At 40.4% G+C, this 14107-nt stretch overlaps 1 protein-coding gene across 1 annotated transcript in view; it reads right to left on the minus strand.

The window, feature by feature from the left end:
• Nucleotides 1-4524: 4524 nt before the first annotated feature.
• The window catches only part of LOC137618695 (zinc finger protein 888-like), a 169878-nt gene continuing 160295 nt past the window's right edge, over nucleotides 4525-14107 (minus strand). Inside the window, exons 3-4 of the transcript XR_011039796.1 lie at nucleotides 5864-6125; nucleotides 4525-5314 (exon numbers count right to left, since the gene is read on the minus strand). The gene's annotated coding sequence lies outside the window, so the exon portion shown is untranslated. The remainder of the gene's footprint in view (nucleotides 5315-5863; nucleotides 6126-14107) is intronic.

A 14107-nucleotide genomic window follows, 5' to 3' on the forward strand; every position in this document is an offset into this window, starting at 1 on the left:
CTTGTCCCTTCGTGAGAGGCGAACTTCTGCAGTACCTTGTTGACAATCTTGACAGTCTTGAATGGTGGGAATGCGTAAAGGTCCAGATGTGACCAATCTAGGAGGAAGGCATCTATATGTATTGCTGCTGGGTCCGGGACTGGAGAGCAATAGATTGGAAGCCTCTTGGTCAGCGAGGTTGCAAAGAGATCTATGGTGGGTTGACCCCAAGTTGCCCAGAGTCTCTTGCACACATCCTTGTGGAGGGTCCATTCGGTTGGAATTACTTGACCTTTCCGACTGAGACAATCTGCTAGGACGTTCAAGTCGCCCTGGATGAACCTCGTTACTAGGGAGATGCCTCGATCTTTTGACCAGATGAGCAGTGAGTGGGTACCTCCCTGTTTGGAGATGTACGCCAAGGCCGTGGTGTTGTCCGAGTTTACTTCCACCACTTTGCCTCGAAGGAGATACTCGAAGCTTCTCAAGGCCAGATGAACCGCCAAAAGCTCCTTGCAGTTGATGTGCATGCTTCTCTGACTCGAGTTCCACAGACCTGAGCATTCCCGACCGTCCAGCGTCGCGCCCCAGCCCAAGTCCGATGCGTCCGAGAAGAGAACGTGGCTGGGTATCTGAACTGTCAGGGGAAGACCCTCTCTTAGGCTGATATTGTCCTTCCACCAAGTCAGACAAGACTTTATCTTTTCGGAAATCGGGATCGAGACCGCCTCTAGCGTCTTGTCCTTTTTCCAGTGAAAAGCCAGATGGAATTGAAGAGGACGGAGGTGTAGTCTTCCTAGTGATACAAATTGCTCCAGGGATGACAGCGTCCCTACCAGACTCATCCACAGCCTGACTGAGCAGCGTTCTTTCTTCAGCATCTTCTGGATGGAGAGCAGGGCTTGATCTATTCTGGGGGCCGACGGAAAAGCCCGAAAAGCTTGACTGTGAATCTCCATCCCTAAATACAGAATAGTTTGGGATGGGACCAGCTGCGACTTTTCCAAATTGACTAGGAGTCCCAATTCCTTGGTCAGATCTAGAGTCCACTTGAGATCCTTCAGACAGCGACGACTGGAAGAGGCTCTGAGAAGCCAGTCGTCCAAATAAAGGGAGGCTCGGATGTCCGATAAGTGGAGGAATTTCGCCACATTCCTCATCAGCCTCGTAAACACGAGAGGAGCTGTGCTTAGGCCAAAGCACAGGGCCCGAAACTGGTAAACCACATCTTCGAAGACGAATCTCAGAAAGGGTTGGGAGTCTGAGTGAATGGGGATGTGGAAGTAGGCATCCCTTAGGTCTAGAGAGACCATCCAGTCTTCCTTTCTGACCGCTGCTAAGACTGACTTTGTGGTCTCCATGGAGAACTTCGTCTTTGTGACAAAGACATTCAGAGCACTGACGTCTAGCACCGGTCTCCAACCTCCTGTCTTCTTTGATACTAGGAAGAGACGGTTGTAAAACCCCGGTGATTGAAGGACCGAGACTTTGACCACCGCTCCCTTCTCTAGCAAAAGAGACACTTCCAGTTTCAGGGCTTGTCTCTTTTCTTCCTCTCTGTACCTGGGAGAGAGATCGATGGGGGACGTCGCTAGAGGGGGTTTGCGTACAAAAGGGATTTTGTACCCCTCTCTGAGCAACCTCACAGATTGTTGATCTGCGCCTCTCTTCTCCCAGGCTTGCCAGAAGTTCTTGAGTCTGGCTCCTACTGCTGTCTGAAGTTGCGGGCAGTCAGACTCTGCCCTTAGAGGACTTGGATCCTTTCCTCTTCCCTCGCTTCCCTTCGGCACGAGCACCTCCCCTGCTGGAGGCTCTGCCACGAAAGGGCGGGATAAACCGAGACGCTGGCGTGTCTATCCTCGGTCTAGCAGACAATGTAGGCAAAGGGGGAGCTTTGCGAGCCGAGGACGCAACTAGATCATGGGTGTCCTTCTGAACTAAAGACAAGGCAATTTCCTTAACCAGGACTTCAGGAAACAGGTACTTGGACAAGGGCGCAAAGAGTAGCTCAGATCTTTGGCATGGCGTCACTCCAGCAGACAGGAAAGAACATAGAGACTCTCGTTTCTTCAGGACTCCAGATGTGAATGAAGCGGCAAGTTCGTTGGACCCATCACGGACGGCCTTGTCCATGCAGGACATAATGAGTAAGGAAACATCCTTATCTGCAGAAGAGATTTTCCTACTCAGGGCTCCTAGACACCAGTCTAGGAAGTTAAAGACTTCGAACGCCCTAAAAATACCTTTAAGAAGGTGGTCCAGGTCCGATGGTGACCAACAAATCTTCGAGCGTCTCATGGCAAGGCGGCGGGGAGAGTCTACAAGACTTGAAAAGTCGCCCTGGGCAGAGGCAGGAACTCCCAAGCCGAGAACTTCTCCCGTGGCATACCAGACGCTCGATCTAGACGAGAGTTTAGATGGGGGGAAGGCAAACGCTGTCTTCCCTAAACTCTTCTTGGTCTCTAACCAATCGCCCAACAGCCGCAAGGCTCTCTTGGATGAGCGAGAGAGAACGAGTTTAGTAAAGGCAGGCACAGAAGCAGGAACGCCTAATACAAACTCCGACGGCGGCGAACGAGGAGCCACAGAAACAAAGTGGTCAGGGAACAACTCCTTAAACACAGCCATGACTTTTCTAAAGTCCAAGGATGGTTGAGCTGCCTTAGGCTCATCAAGTTCTGAAGGTTGATCCTCTTGTGGTTCAGCAACGTCCTCATCTGACAGTTCCTCATCAGAAAACTGATGAGAAAACGGCAAAGGAGTGGGCAACGTTTGACTCGCCGAGTCCGGTCGCACTGGTGCATGCGTGACGGAGCCGGACGCAGCGTCATGGAACTGCTGAACAGTCTGGGAACTGTCAACAACCATAGGTGCGCGAGGACGCACAGCGTCCACCCGAGACTGTTTAGACCGTCTGGGTTGTGCAGTCAACACCATACCGGGTTGCGGAGGTTGACGCACCGCGTCAAAACAAGTCACCTCTGATGGTTGATGAACGTCCTGAACGTCAACAACCGCCTCCGTGCGTCGCCTAACGTCAACGTGCGGCTGGCAACCCACACTGGGTCGTATCGGTGGAGGTACTACCCCAACTGGTTGACGCGAGAAAGCTACCTCAACGTCAACAGGACGCACAACAGACCGCTTGGATGGTTGTTGGCCAGAAGGTTCAGCGGCAACCTTCTCCGCATTGAAGTCCTCCATCAAGGACGCAAGCTTGGACTGCATGTCCTGCAGTAACACCCATTTAGGGTCTACGGAAGCAGGTGCGGCAACAGACGGGGTGAGCGACTGAGGCGGCACAACTTTGCCTCTCTTAGGCGGCGAGCTGTCATCCGATGACGGCAACGGGTCCGAACTGTCCCAGTGGCTACAACCGGGACGTTGGACTTGTCCTGAAGGGACCAACTTACGTTTCAAAGGTCTGGAGACCTTGGTCCAAGGTTTCTTACGAGAAACACCTTCGGACGACGAGGTAAAAATGGGCTCTCTCGTCTTACGTTGGTAGGGGCGATCTTGGGGAGATACGCCTGATACCATAGAGGGAACGTCTGTTCGCTGATCAAGGCCTCTCGAACCCATGAGTCGTACGACATTGCTTCTCCCCTGGGCTTGGGAGCTTGCAAGAGGTCCCGGACTAGGAGGACGACAGGCACGAACAGACGAACCCTCAAGCGCAACACTGTTCACAACACTTTGAGAAACACTAGGCACTTTAACACTTTCCGCCGTGGCACTTTGGCACTTTAGTTCCTTTACGTCCGCCATGAGTTGATTGCGGTCACTTGCAAGGGCCTCAACTCTCTCCCCCAAGGCATGGATAGCACGCATCATGTCTTGCATCGACGGTTCCTGAGTGCTAGGAGGGGGGTTAGGAACAACCACTACAGGGGAAGGATTAGGTTCAGGGGCATGTGGAGAGGAAAAATCTATCGACCTAGAAGAACTTCTCCTTACCCTATCTCTCTCTAATCTGCGTGTATATTTCTCAAATTCGATAAAATCGAATTCCGAAAGGCCCACGCATTCCTCACACCGATCTTCCAATTGACAGGTTTTACCCCGGCAATTGGAACAAACAGTGTGAGGGTCGAGAGAAGCCTTTGGAAGACGCCTATGACAGTCCCTAGCATTACATTTTCTGAACTTGGGAACTTGTGAAAGGTCAGCCATTTTGAATTAGTCAAGGGAAAATTCCAAAAAACGATCTAAGTCATCAACAATTAATCCGATCCAAAAAAGAGTTCAAGGATTTATTTGAAGAAAAACACCTGTACTGCGAAAGCTCAAACCAAAATAAAGTACTTCACCAAATATGATGTGAAAAAACTCCAAGGTTCAACAGCGAGTAAAGTACGTCTTGTCGACACGTCGACAGAGAAGAAATTGAGTCTTTGTTTACATCGAGAGTGGTATCTGGCCGACAGTTGGCGCTGGTGGGCACACCCGCAACCTGTATAGCGATCGCTGGTGAGTTTTTACTGTTTTTTGTCTGTCGAGCAACGGAGTTGCAGCTATTATATATTCACCGGCTAAGTTAAATATTTAAAACAGTATTTTTCGATAGAAAAGCGTTACTTTACGGCCAAAGCTAATTTATACAGTATAAGAAAGAATTAAATACTCAACTTTCCAGAGACAGAAGAAGCTGAAGATTGCGACATGGCTGCAGTAAATAGCGAAACAACTGGGAAAAACACCTGGTCAAACACGCTACTGCAAAAGGAATGGAGTTGGCGGGCGGTGATGACGTCAGCCAAGATGGCGTCGCATATGACGTAATCTGAGTACCCATAACAGTAACGGAGGAGGAAAACTTTGTAACGGCTCCTCTCATATCTTGCCACTAATTCCCCCATCGAAGCGTAAACGCTATGTGGGGGGCAGATAGCTATGTGGCGCGTCAAGAATACGTCCCCTGTTTTTATGTGATATCCTAAAGGAGAACCTTAAGGGTACTTGCGCCAGAAGTTAGAATACTGGAAACCTTTAGTTTAATTCTCTGGGAATATCCACTGTAGTCATATATACCCGTAAGAAGTTACTAAAGGAACATCCCATCAGGACGACATGGCTATCTCACCCAAAAATAGATTTTTCGCTTTGCTCAAAATCCGTTTTCTTTCTGGTCGTAGCAAAACAACTTGGGAGCAAACCCATATAAATGACTCGGAAGTTTGTATCCGCACAGGAACAAATGACTGGGCTGATTTATAAAGGGCTTGAATCCAATGATGTGGAAGCACGGTGTACGCTGGCAATATGACCACAGCAGTCTCCTTGCATTGCCTTGCTTGGGATGTACGACTACTTCAATGATGACTTCAAGGTCTCCCTGAAATAAAATTTATCTTTAAGAATACAATAAAAAATAAAAGTTTAACCATAAAATACAATATATTGTGGTGAACATATGTTTTACAATCCTATGAAGAAATATGCTTCAAGTATTAAGGAATAAAAATTATAATATTATGAAGAATATTGAGCAATGCTTGACTTGGTTAGAGATAATGTTGTACAGTATACAATTAAAACTAACCCAAGGCTGGTAAAGAATAGGTAAACCTGATCAACAAAGCAGAATGGTCATAGACATAACCTGGTTATGAATATCTGATTAGCAGTAGATATTAGAATACAGTTCAATACAGTAATGTATTATAAAATAGTGTGGTCTTATTTCTATCACTAGAGAGGAATCAATTTCTAAAAGCTCAGCAAAAAATTGATAATGACTGTAGGTAGAGTATCATACAATACTGTATACAGACATTCTTTTAAAGGAGTTATTAAGCCAGACTTATACTTATCAAAGGCAGAGGCTTGTAAATAAGAAAATCTTACGGTCAAGGGAGAAGATAGAAAATGGAAGTAACCTAACCCATAGGCCACCGAGAACCATGGATTCATAGATAATCTGCATCTCCAATGAAGTCTCTGACTCTACTGACACCGAAGAAAACGAAGGGGTCTGGAGTCACGGCAATGATGGAACCCGATAAGCTGAGCTGCTATGAGGCTGGATGGCGATTGTCTTAGTCACCTTTGTGGTGAGACTCCTGACAATATGACGGCTGTTATCTCCTGCCACAGCAAAGATTAGGACAATCAGCTTGATACCAGAGGGCGATTACAACGTCTTCCTGAGGAATATGAAAAAGAAATTGACTTTGTGAAAAAATAATATGAAATACTGCATTTTGTGCTGTACATGGAATTCATAATCACATAAGAAAACAGCTTAATAAGGAATGAAAATGATAAAACTATGAGGAATAAGAGAGATGTTTGACTCTGCTCAAGGTAACACATTATTGTACTGTACTCTATAGTCTACCATCTGTCTACAAGCAATGCTCAATGGTAATCCAGTATTCATTTTGATATGCAAAAGTCTGAAACAAAGATGAACAAAAATTATATAGTCTTAGTTTAAATTACTGAGTTTTTTTTTTTTTTTTTTTAATATAAATCCCAATTGAATAAATGATAATGAAATAATGTACTGTATTATACAACTGCATTTTATTTGTATGAAATCTGTTAAACCATTTAGATTTGGTCTTGAATATTGGGTATATCTTGAAAGATAGAAAATGGAAGAAAACTTTGGAGTAAAATTGGCAGAAAGAAGAAGGAACAAAATCAGAGTTTGCTAAGGAAAGTAAAAGAGCCACAAGAATAAACAGACCATAAGTGCTGCGATGCCTAATTGCGCTGAGCACTGTATGTCAAAACCAGCGTCTCCCAGAAGGAAACGTCCTTGAAATTGACCAGAATCTTAGCTAACCTAACTCTGGGATTCTGTCCTTAGACTGACAAGGAAATATTCTATAATATTAATTTTTTTATAATTTGAGGTAATTTTGTGGCTGGCCTATGTGTAGGCCAAGACAGGTTCAATGCAGGTCATGACAGAAGGTTTTACCAAAGAGAAAAAAACAGCAAAGTCCGAGAGATCAGGTTTCTGAGAATCTTTTGTTTCGTGACGAGATTTTGTCAACTCGCAGTTGAAAATTGAAAATTCTTATTTGCCTACTTCTCTACAATGGCTGTTTAGCCTAAAATAAAAATAGGAAAACTAAATGCAATTAAACCCATTACCAAAAAATGCCACAATTATCGTAAAAGTTACATGAGCGCAGACCCCTACCGACGCTGGTAAAAGTTTATTTAGGGTCAGGGAAACATTTCGAAGAGAAAGTGTATTTTTTCCTGTATTAAATAATGCGATTTAACCAAATTTGACCTTCATTTCAATCGCAACCAAACAGAACAACCCTAAATATAAAGATTCTTCAGTGGAACGAAAAATAAAAACCCTAAGCTTCGTATGTACAGTGATGCCTCAGGATACGAAATTAATCCGTTCAGGATGCGGTTTCGTATCCTGATATTTTCGTATCCTGAGTCGTGTTTTACATGTAAATAGCCTAATCCGTTCCAAGCCTTATAAAAAGTCACCCTTTCTTTCATAAACACGCTCAACTGTAGTAATAAACATGCAATGTAGCCATTTCTATCATTCAATAATTAACACAACCGTTAAAAACAGCCTAATCCATTCCAGAAACCACTATGAGATTATTCAATAATATAGTTATAGCCAAGTTATCCCCCCAAGCCCAAAGAAAACGATCCGTTTTCTTTACTACTGTATAAAAGTTACGGTACTGTATGTACGTAAAGCATTTAGATCAGTGAAGGTGTATTGTTACCTGTACGTACACCTAAATTAATGATTGATACCTGTACACTCTGAAAATAAGGTTACAGTTAATTAGTGTAACAAAAAAGTTGAAACTTACCTTTTGATTGAGACGATGTCCGATAGCGAAGTCGCGGCAGAGGAGGATGGCATAAGGCAGAAAACGTAACAAGTGACAGACTACGTACAGTAATTTACACACTTAACACATTACTGTAACACTTAAACTTTACGAAATAAAAAAATGGAAGAAATAATTAACACTTAACATTACGTATGGAAAACTATAAAATGAAAGAAAAAATTACTTTAACACTTAACGGTAACATAAAACTTAAAATTGAATTTTTTTTTTTTTTGCTCTTTTATAACTTTACGTTTTTCTTATTTTCTAAATCTCTTCTACTTCTTCATCACTTTCTTTTTTCTGTTTCTTTTCTTTACTTTCACCTTCTAATTCTTCATCCCTTCCTCTTTTCTGTTTCTTTTCTTCACTTTCACCTTCGTCTTGGCCTACTAATACTGTACCGCTGGCCTCTTTAATAAGAAACTATCCATTGAAGCTTGTTTCTGCCTACTTTTCAACACATTTCTAAAATGCGTTAGGCAAACGTAATATAATACACTACGTAACGTTATATACAGTCTATGTATAGTAAACACTAATACAGTACAGTGCACAGTAACGAATGTTTATTAACGATAACACGTGGCGTACGAATGTACTGTATATTAACACTAAGTCAAACAAGCAAAAGCAAACAATGTCTGTTAACGATACCGCGGTCGGAACGAAAAGAGAGAGAGAGAGATGAACGCCCGTGCGTAGGCAAGCTGGGATAGTTGCCGACCAATAGGAAAGCAGGATCTTATGGCGTCAGCTAGCGTCTGAGTAGGGAGATAACCAATGGGTGAGCGGGAGGCTGTAAGTGAGTCTACCCAAGTTCAAAGTCAGGCGGCGCGCGCTTTTTAAAATTACTCTCGGCGAAGAGTTGGGATCTCGTAAGGTTTTCGTATCCTGAAATTTTATCCGTATCCTGGGGCATAAAAATCTTCGAATCACTTTTCGCATCCTGAATTTTTCGTAAGCAGAAACTTTCGTATCCAGAGGTATCACTGTACTGGCAAAACTGGTACGTACATACGAACGAACGAATGGGAGCGAAAACAACTGATACGTAGAATGTCAAAAAATAAATGAAAAATAAACCATTAGTATAAAATATACATAATTTGTTCATTTTTCCATGGATTTATTATACACCCAAGAACATAATGTATAGAGAAGAAAAGGTTTGTTTTCCCATCATATCCCGTTTTCCCCAATGTGTTTTCCCCAACCAAAAACCCAAAGTTGGTTTTGACTAAGAAAGGTTTCCCCGACCGAAACTATAATAATATCAACCAACCTGTGACTTGGGAAGGTCCTTTAACCTCATGTTCTTGGGGTCCTGAGGTTGAATCTATCCCATAGGCACAATTTATATGGGAAACTCTGTCTAATAATATAAGGATAAAACGTCTCTAGGGATTAAATATCCTACAGGATATGGGATATGGGGAGGCCACCCACAGACCTATATAATGGCCTTATACAATAACAATACCCTTTATATGATGACAAAATTACTTTTATTATACTAATTATATTCCGAAGCAACATTAAATAAGAAATGTAACTTACTTTAGATTATATTACATAAGAAAAACGAAGAAATTTTTCCTTCGAATAACAACAAATTCTCGATTTCTGGTTATTAAAGAAAATGGGTTAATAAAGAAAACGGGATATCATGAAATTCAGGGGGAACTCTTCGATATATCTACATTTAGGTTTCAATTCATGAATTTTGCATTTTAATTGATTTAATCTAAACAATTGTGTGTCATATTTTAAATATATTATAAATATAGATTATTTCTATCAATATATAAATCTTCAAGCCACTAGGTCCATGAAATAATTCGTTTTTTAAGATTTTTTTTTTATATTAGACAAAATTCTTTCTTAAGCTTCAAATCACTTAAAAAAAGATCCTATATGTTAATAAAATATATATGATTGTTAAATAAAAACAAACATAAACAAAAAGCCTTTAATATACTAGAATTAATAATGAATAAACGAAATATAACGTCTACACATCATGTAGTTTATAGCAAATTTCCCCCAACAATAATTGTACTTGAAGTAACACTAAGTGTTTTTAATCAGAGTTTGGAATATTGCATTAACAAAAAACTGCATTGAATAATAGCGAGTTTTCTTCTTCTTGGAGGAAATGTATGTGAAAAGAATATCTATCAAATAATTAGATTTCTTTTGTAAATTTTGAAGAAAATGGCAACCTTTTGCAAACTCACTTCCTTTGCATATTTAAGAAGAATTAATGTTATTATCATCATTGCTTTCCAATAGCCGTTAGGTAAAGCCAGACTTCTATTAACATTAACAGAAATTGCCCTAAGATTAATTGCTTCATTAAATCAAATGTATCAATACATCATTTCTAATAAGAAAGATATTTAGTGCATGATTGGACAAGAGATTTTGAAACGAATCTGTACTAAATTAAGGGTTTTAGAAATGATCTATTAGATAAATGTCCAACAAGATATTTGAAGATGTCTTTGTTTCTCTATTGAAATATGTCTTACCCAGAGACACGAATACAGGAATGGGCGAAAAGGAATGAACACATAAGTAAAGGGGATGAAAATGATTAAGAATTTTGGACATAGAAGTGTGAAAGGTGAATGGTAAGGAAAGGGTAGCGAAAGTTTCAACTGATTCTTTCTCATTAAACAGAGAAGAGAGAAGTTTGAAAGCAAATAAAAAAATTGTATGTGGAATACATAGAGAAAATGTTGATTGAATAATATATAGATGACTAATATAGAGATCTTTGGGAATTCATGAAACAGAAAATAAGTTGAGAATAATTGAAAGATTTATGATGGAAACAAAGTGTGTCTACGTAGGCCTATTTGAATCTTATAGAAATGAAAGCGGAGATGAGAAAAATGTGTGTTATTGGATTATCTGCATTTCTTTTGTTCAACATCTTTGTGGATGGAGTGATGGGAGATCTCTGAGAGAAGACACAGGATGATGGAACAGAGTCAGTTGTGGGATAAGGAAATGAATGGTGAATAGGGAGAGAGAGCTGGTTGGTGATTGCAAAGGATAGTGATGCTTGGGGATAGTGAAAAGCAATTGAAGAAACTGGTGAAAGAGATTAAAAGCATTTTCAAAGTAGGAATTTTAGAGCAACTTTGAGCAAGGGGACAGAAATTAAAGTAAAGATAGAGTTAAAGTATGTCAAAATAGATGGATGAGGAAGAGATTATCATTATTTATATATTTAGTAAGGACTAGTGCGATGTGGGATACTCTAACTACCTATGAATGTTTTACAACAGACAGATGTTGTAGGTCCTGTAGGGCACAGGGCTCCCCTGTGTGATAGGATCAGGGAATTAAACCCTAAATTAAAGTAAAGTAAGTACAACAGATGATAGGAAGATGACAAAGGAGGTAAATTGAAGAAACAGTTAAAGTCAGAAAAGCAGCCGGATGTGTGCAAGAGACGGCTACGATACTCAAGTTGTAATGAACCCCAGGTTGGAATGTACGGAGGCAGAGTTGAACCCAATTTTCTTTAGAGAGGTTAAGTACGGATTGTGAATGGGATGAAGTTTGCATAACATATGAGATGTAAGAAGAATTAATTTGACGAAAATTTCAGAAAATGGTAAAGGGTTGAGTGAAGGTGACAGTATTGATCAGAGCATTGTGAAGTGGTCTGGTCATGTGGGAAGAATGGGTGCTGACAACAGGTTTATTATTACTGACCATTGTTAGAGGCAGGATGAGAGGAGGAGTCCCATCAAAGGATGTGAGAGATGACACTGAAGGACTTGAGTTAAGGAAAGGATTGAAGGACCCACAACAGATGTGCAGGAAGTACTAAAAGATCCCTTGCAAGATGGAGGTGCATAATGGGGCAGTGTCTGTCTCTGTAGGGATTTGATGTGCTGTTGGGGAGGTTTCTGTGTAGGTGTGTGAAGTGACTGGTGTGGATGTTCTACTGCACAGGAGGCTCATCCTTGATTTATCTTAGAAAATGAATGTGACAGTGACAATTGTCTTCTTTTCCCTGACACAGCCACCACTTGGAAGAAATGACTAATGTACATTCATATGTGTGTTCATAAAATGATGTTGGTACATCTGCTTACCTTTCATTTCCTCATTTCTTCATTTCCTTAACTGACGAAATCGTAAAATTCGTTAATTTCACAATATTTTCCTTATTTTGTCGATTTTTATGTTAATTCTTGACATCCCATCAATCAAAGATCTGTTCTCTCTTTATAAAACTTCGACTAATGACAACAAAACTCTTCCCAGGGTCTTAAAACTCGCTATTATATTGACGTATATTTGCTATAAAAGGAAACCATCTTGCCTCCCGTTAAGGCGTTGGCGACGCTGACATGGAAGGCGTCTGTTTGATGACGTCATCAAAACCAAAGCGTCTATTGACTGAAGTCACGTGACAGAGAGCGACTCCCATTACAAGATGACTTCAGGTTTCTTTCAATGTAAACAAAACACCTAAACTCTTCTTCTTCTTACTAAATGAAGTGTGATTAAAATCAGATTCGTTTTGATGTTTCTGAACTATTTGAATTGTTATCTTTAATTATTCTATTATGTATATTTACTTATATTTATCCAGAATCATACCATGTGCTAAATAAGAGTTTATATATGAGACCCACAGGCCCTTACCTTAACTCCAAAGTTAGTTTTCTCCTACGTTCATTTAATAGATCTTGAATAAGTAGACAAAGTCTAGAAGCCCCTACTAGATCCTTTATGCCATTTAATGGTCCAATTAGTTTATCTTGCTTAATCTTGACTAAGTTCTCTAGGTACCATTCGGTCCACAACCTTAGAGCCATTGTTTAGTTTAGATCGTCTACCTTCACCATTGCTCAAAGTCATTACAGAAATACTAAATACAGTTCACCAAATTACATACTTACACTCCATGACTGTGTCCTTAGATTTGGCCCCACAATCAAGTCATTTACATCACTAGTATAGGCCATACAATAAGGTAGGCTTCACTAATAAGGGAAGATTTTAAGCTCACAGGAATTTTCAAGTTTTGGTATTATAGGAACCCAAATAAAGGAGCAATTTTTCTTTAAATCAGATGTGGGAAACTTGAGTCATTAAGTCATTTGGAGTAAATACAGCAAGGCCTCTTCACTGTCAATACAGATCATGTGGGATGACACTATTATCATTACCAAAGGATCTTTGCAGCAACTCTTTGCCCTAGAGTGGCACCAATGTTGTCAGATACATTGACATCAATTTCAAAATGTTGTACAATCACTTGAGAGAGAGAGAGAGAGAGAGAGAGAGAGAGAGAGAGAGAGAGAGAGAGAGAGAGAGAGAGAGAGAGAGAGAGAGAGAGAATCTAACAAATCTTTCCTTTTTACGTAGGTGGCACTTTTTTTCCCCTACAACAAAAACAAATCATAGGTGATTATTTTAATAACATGAATAAAAATATTTCTGAGCACTTTATTGTTATCATCTTACATTCCAGTAAGCATATCAAGAGTATTGTGCCAGACGCACATCAAAACAAATACCTCCGTCCCGCATTGACCCTTCTGGGACACCGCTAATGTTGAGTGTGTATTCTCACTAACTAACATTCAGTGAACTGACGAGTGAAACAAGTTGGATGTGGTTTCTGTAGAAGCTATGTCACAATGTGCATGGAACTTTAACTCTCAGTGTAAAGAATCTTTTATGCTCCAAATGAAAAGAAAGTTACATTAGTTTCTGGATTGTTTATTTTGATTAGTCATTTTCCAAACTTTTTCCTTTTTTCATTTTTTATTGTTTCCAATAAAGTTCTTGCTCTAAGTTTTCCACTTACAAGTGTATGATAATTATGTCTACGTTCTGTAATACATTGGCCTGGCTGTGTATGTCAGTATAAATTTGTATATATGATGAGGAATTTCAAGTGTCCAGGATTTCTAATCTTGTAGTTTGCCGACCTAAGCAACAGTAACATTTATATCATGCTGCCTTTCATGTAAGTTCTGGTTGTTGCAAACTGAAAAACTATTAGCGATTTTAATCATCTGCAAACACAAGAGTAAGAAAATGGAAATCTACTAAGATAGAATCTTGCCACTTTTCAATTGTCAAACTTCCCCTCTGCACCAAACAAGAGATCATGAAAAAAGCAGAGCCAATTCAGATTAGATTGACCAACAAAAACACAATAATTAGTTTTCATTTACTTTACTTGAGAGGTGAATGCAGGATTTCTATGATAAGTACAAAGCTCTGATCTGAGTCTAGACAAAACTTGGCTG

The sequence above is a fragment of the Palaemon carinicauda genome, chromosome 25, assembly GCF_036898095.1.
Source record: "Palaemon carinicauda isolate YSFRI2023 chromosome 25, ASM3689809v2, whole genome shotgun sequence".
NCBI classification, from domain to species: domain Eukaryota; kingdom Metazoa; phylum Arthropoda; class Malacostraca; order Decapoda; family Palaemonidae; genus Palaemon; species Palaemon carinicauda.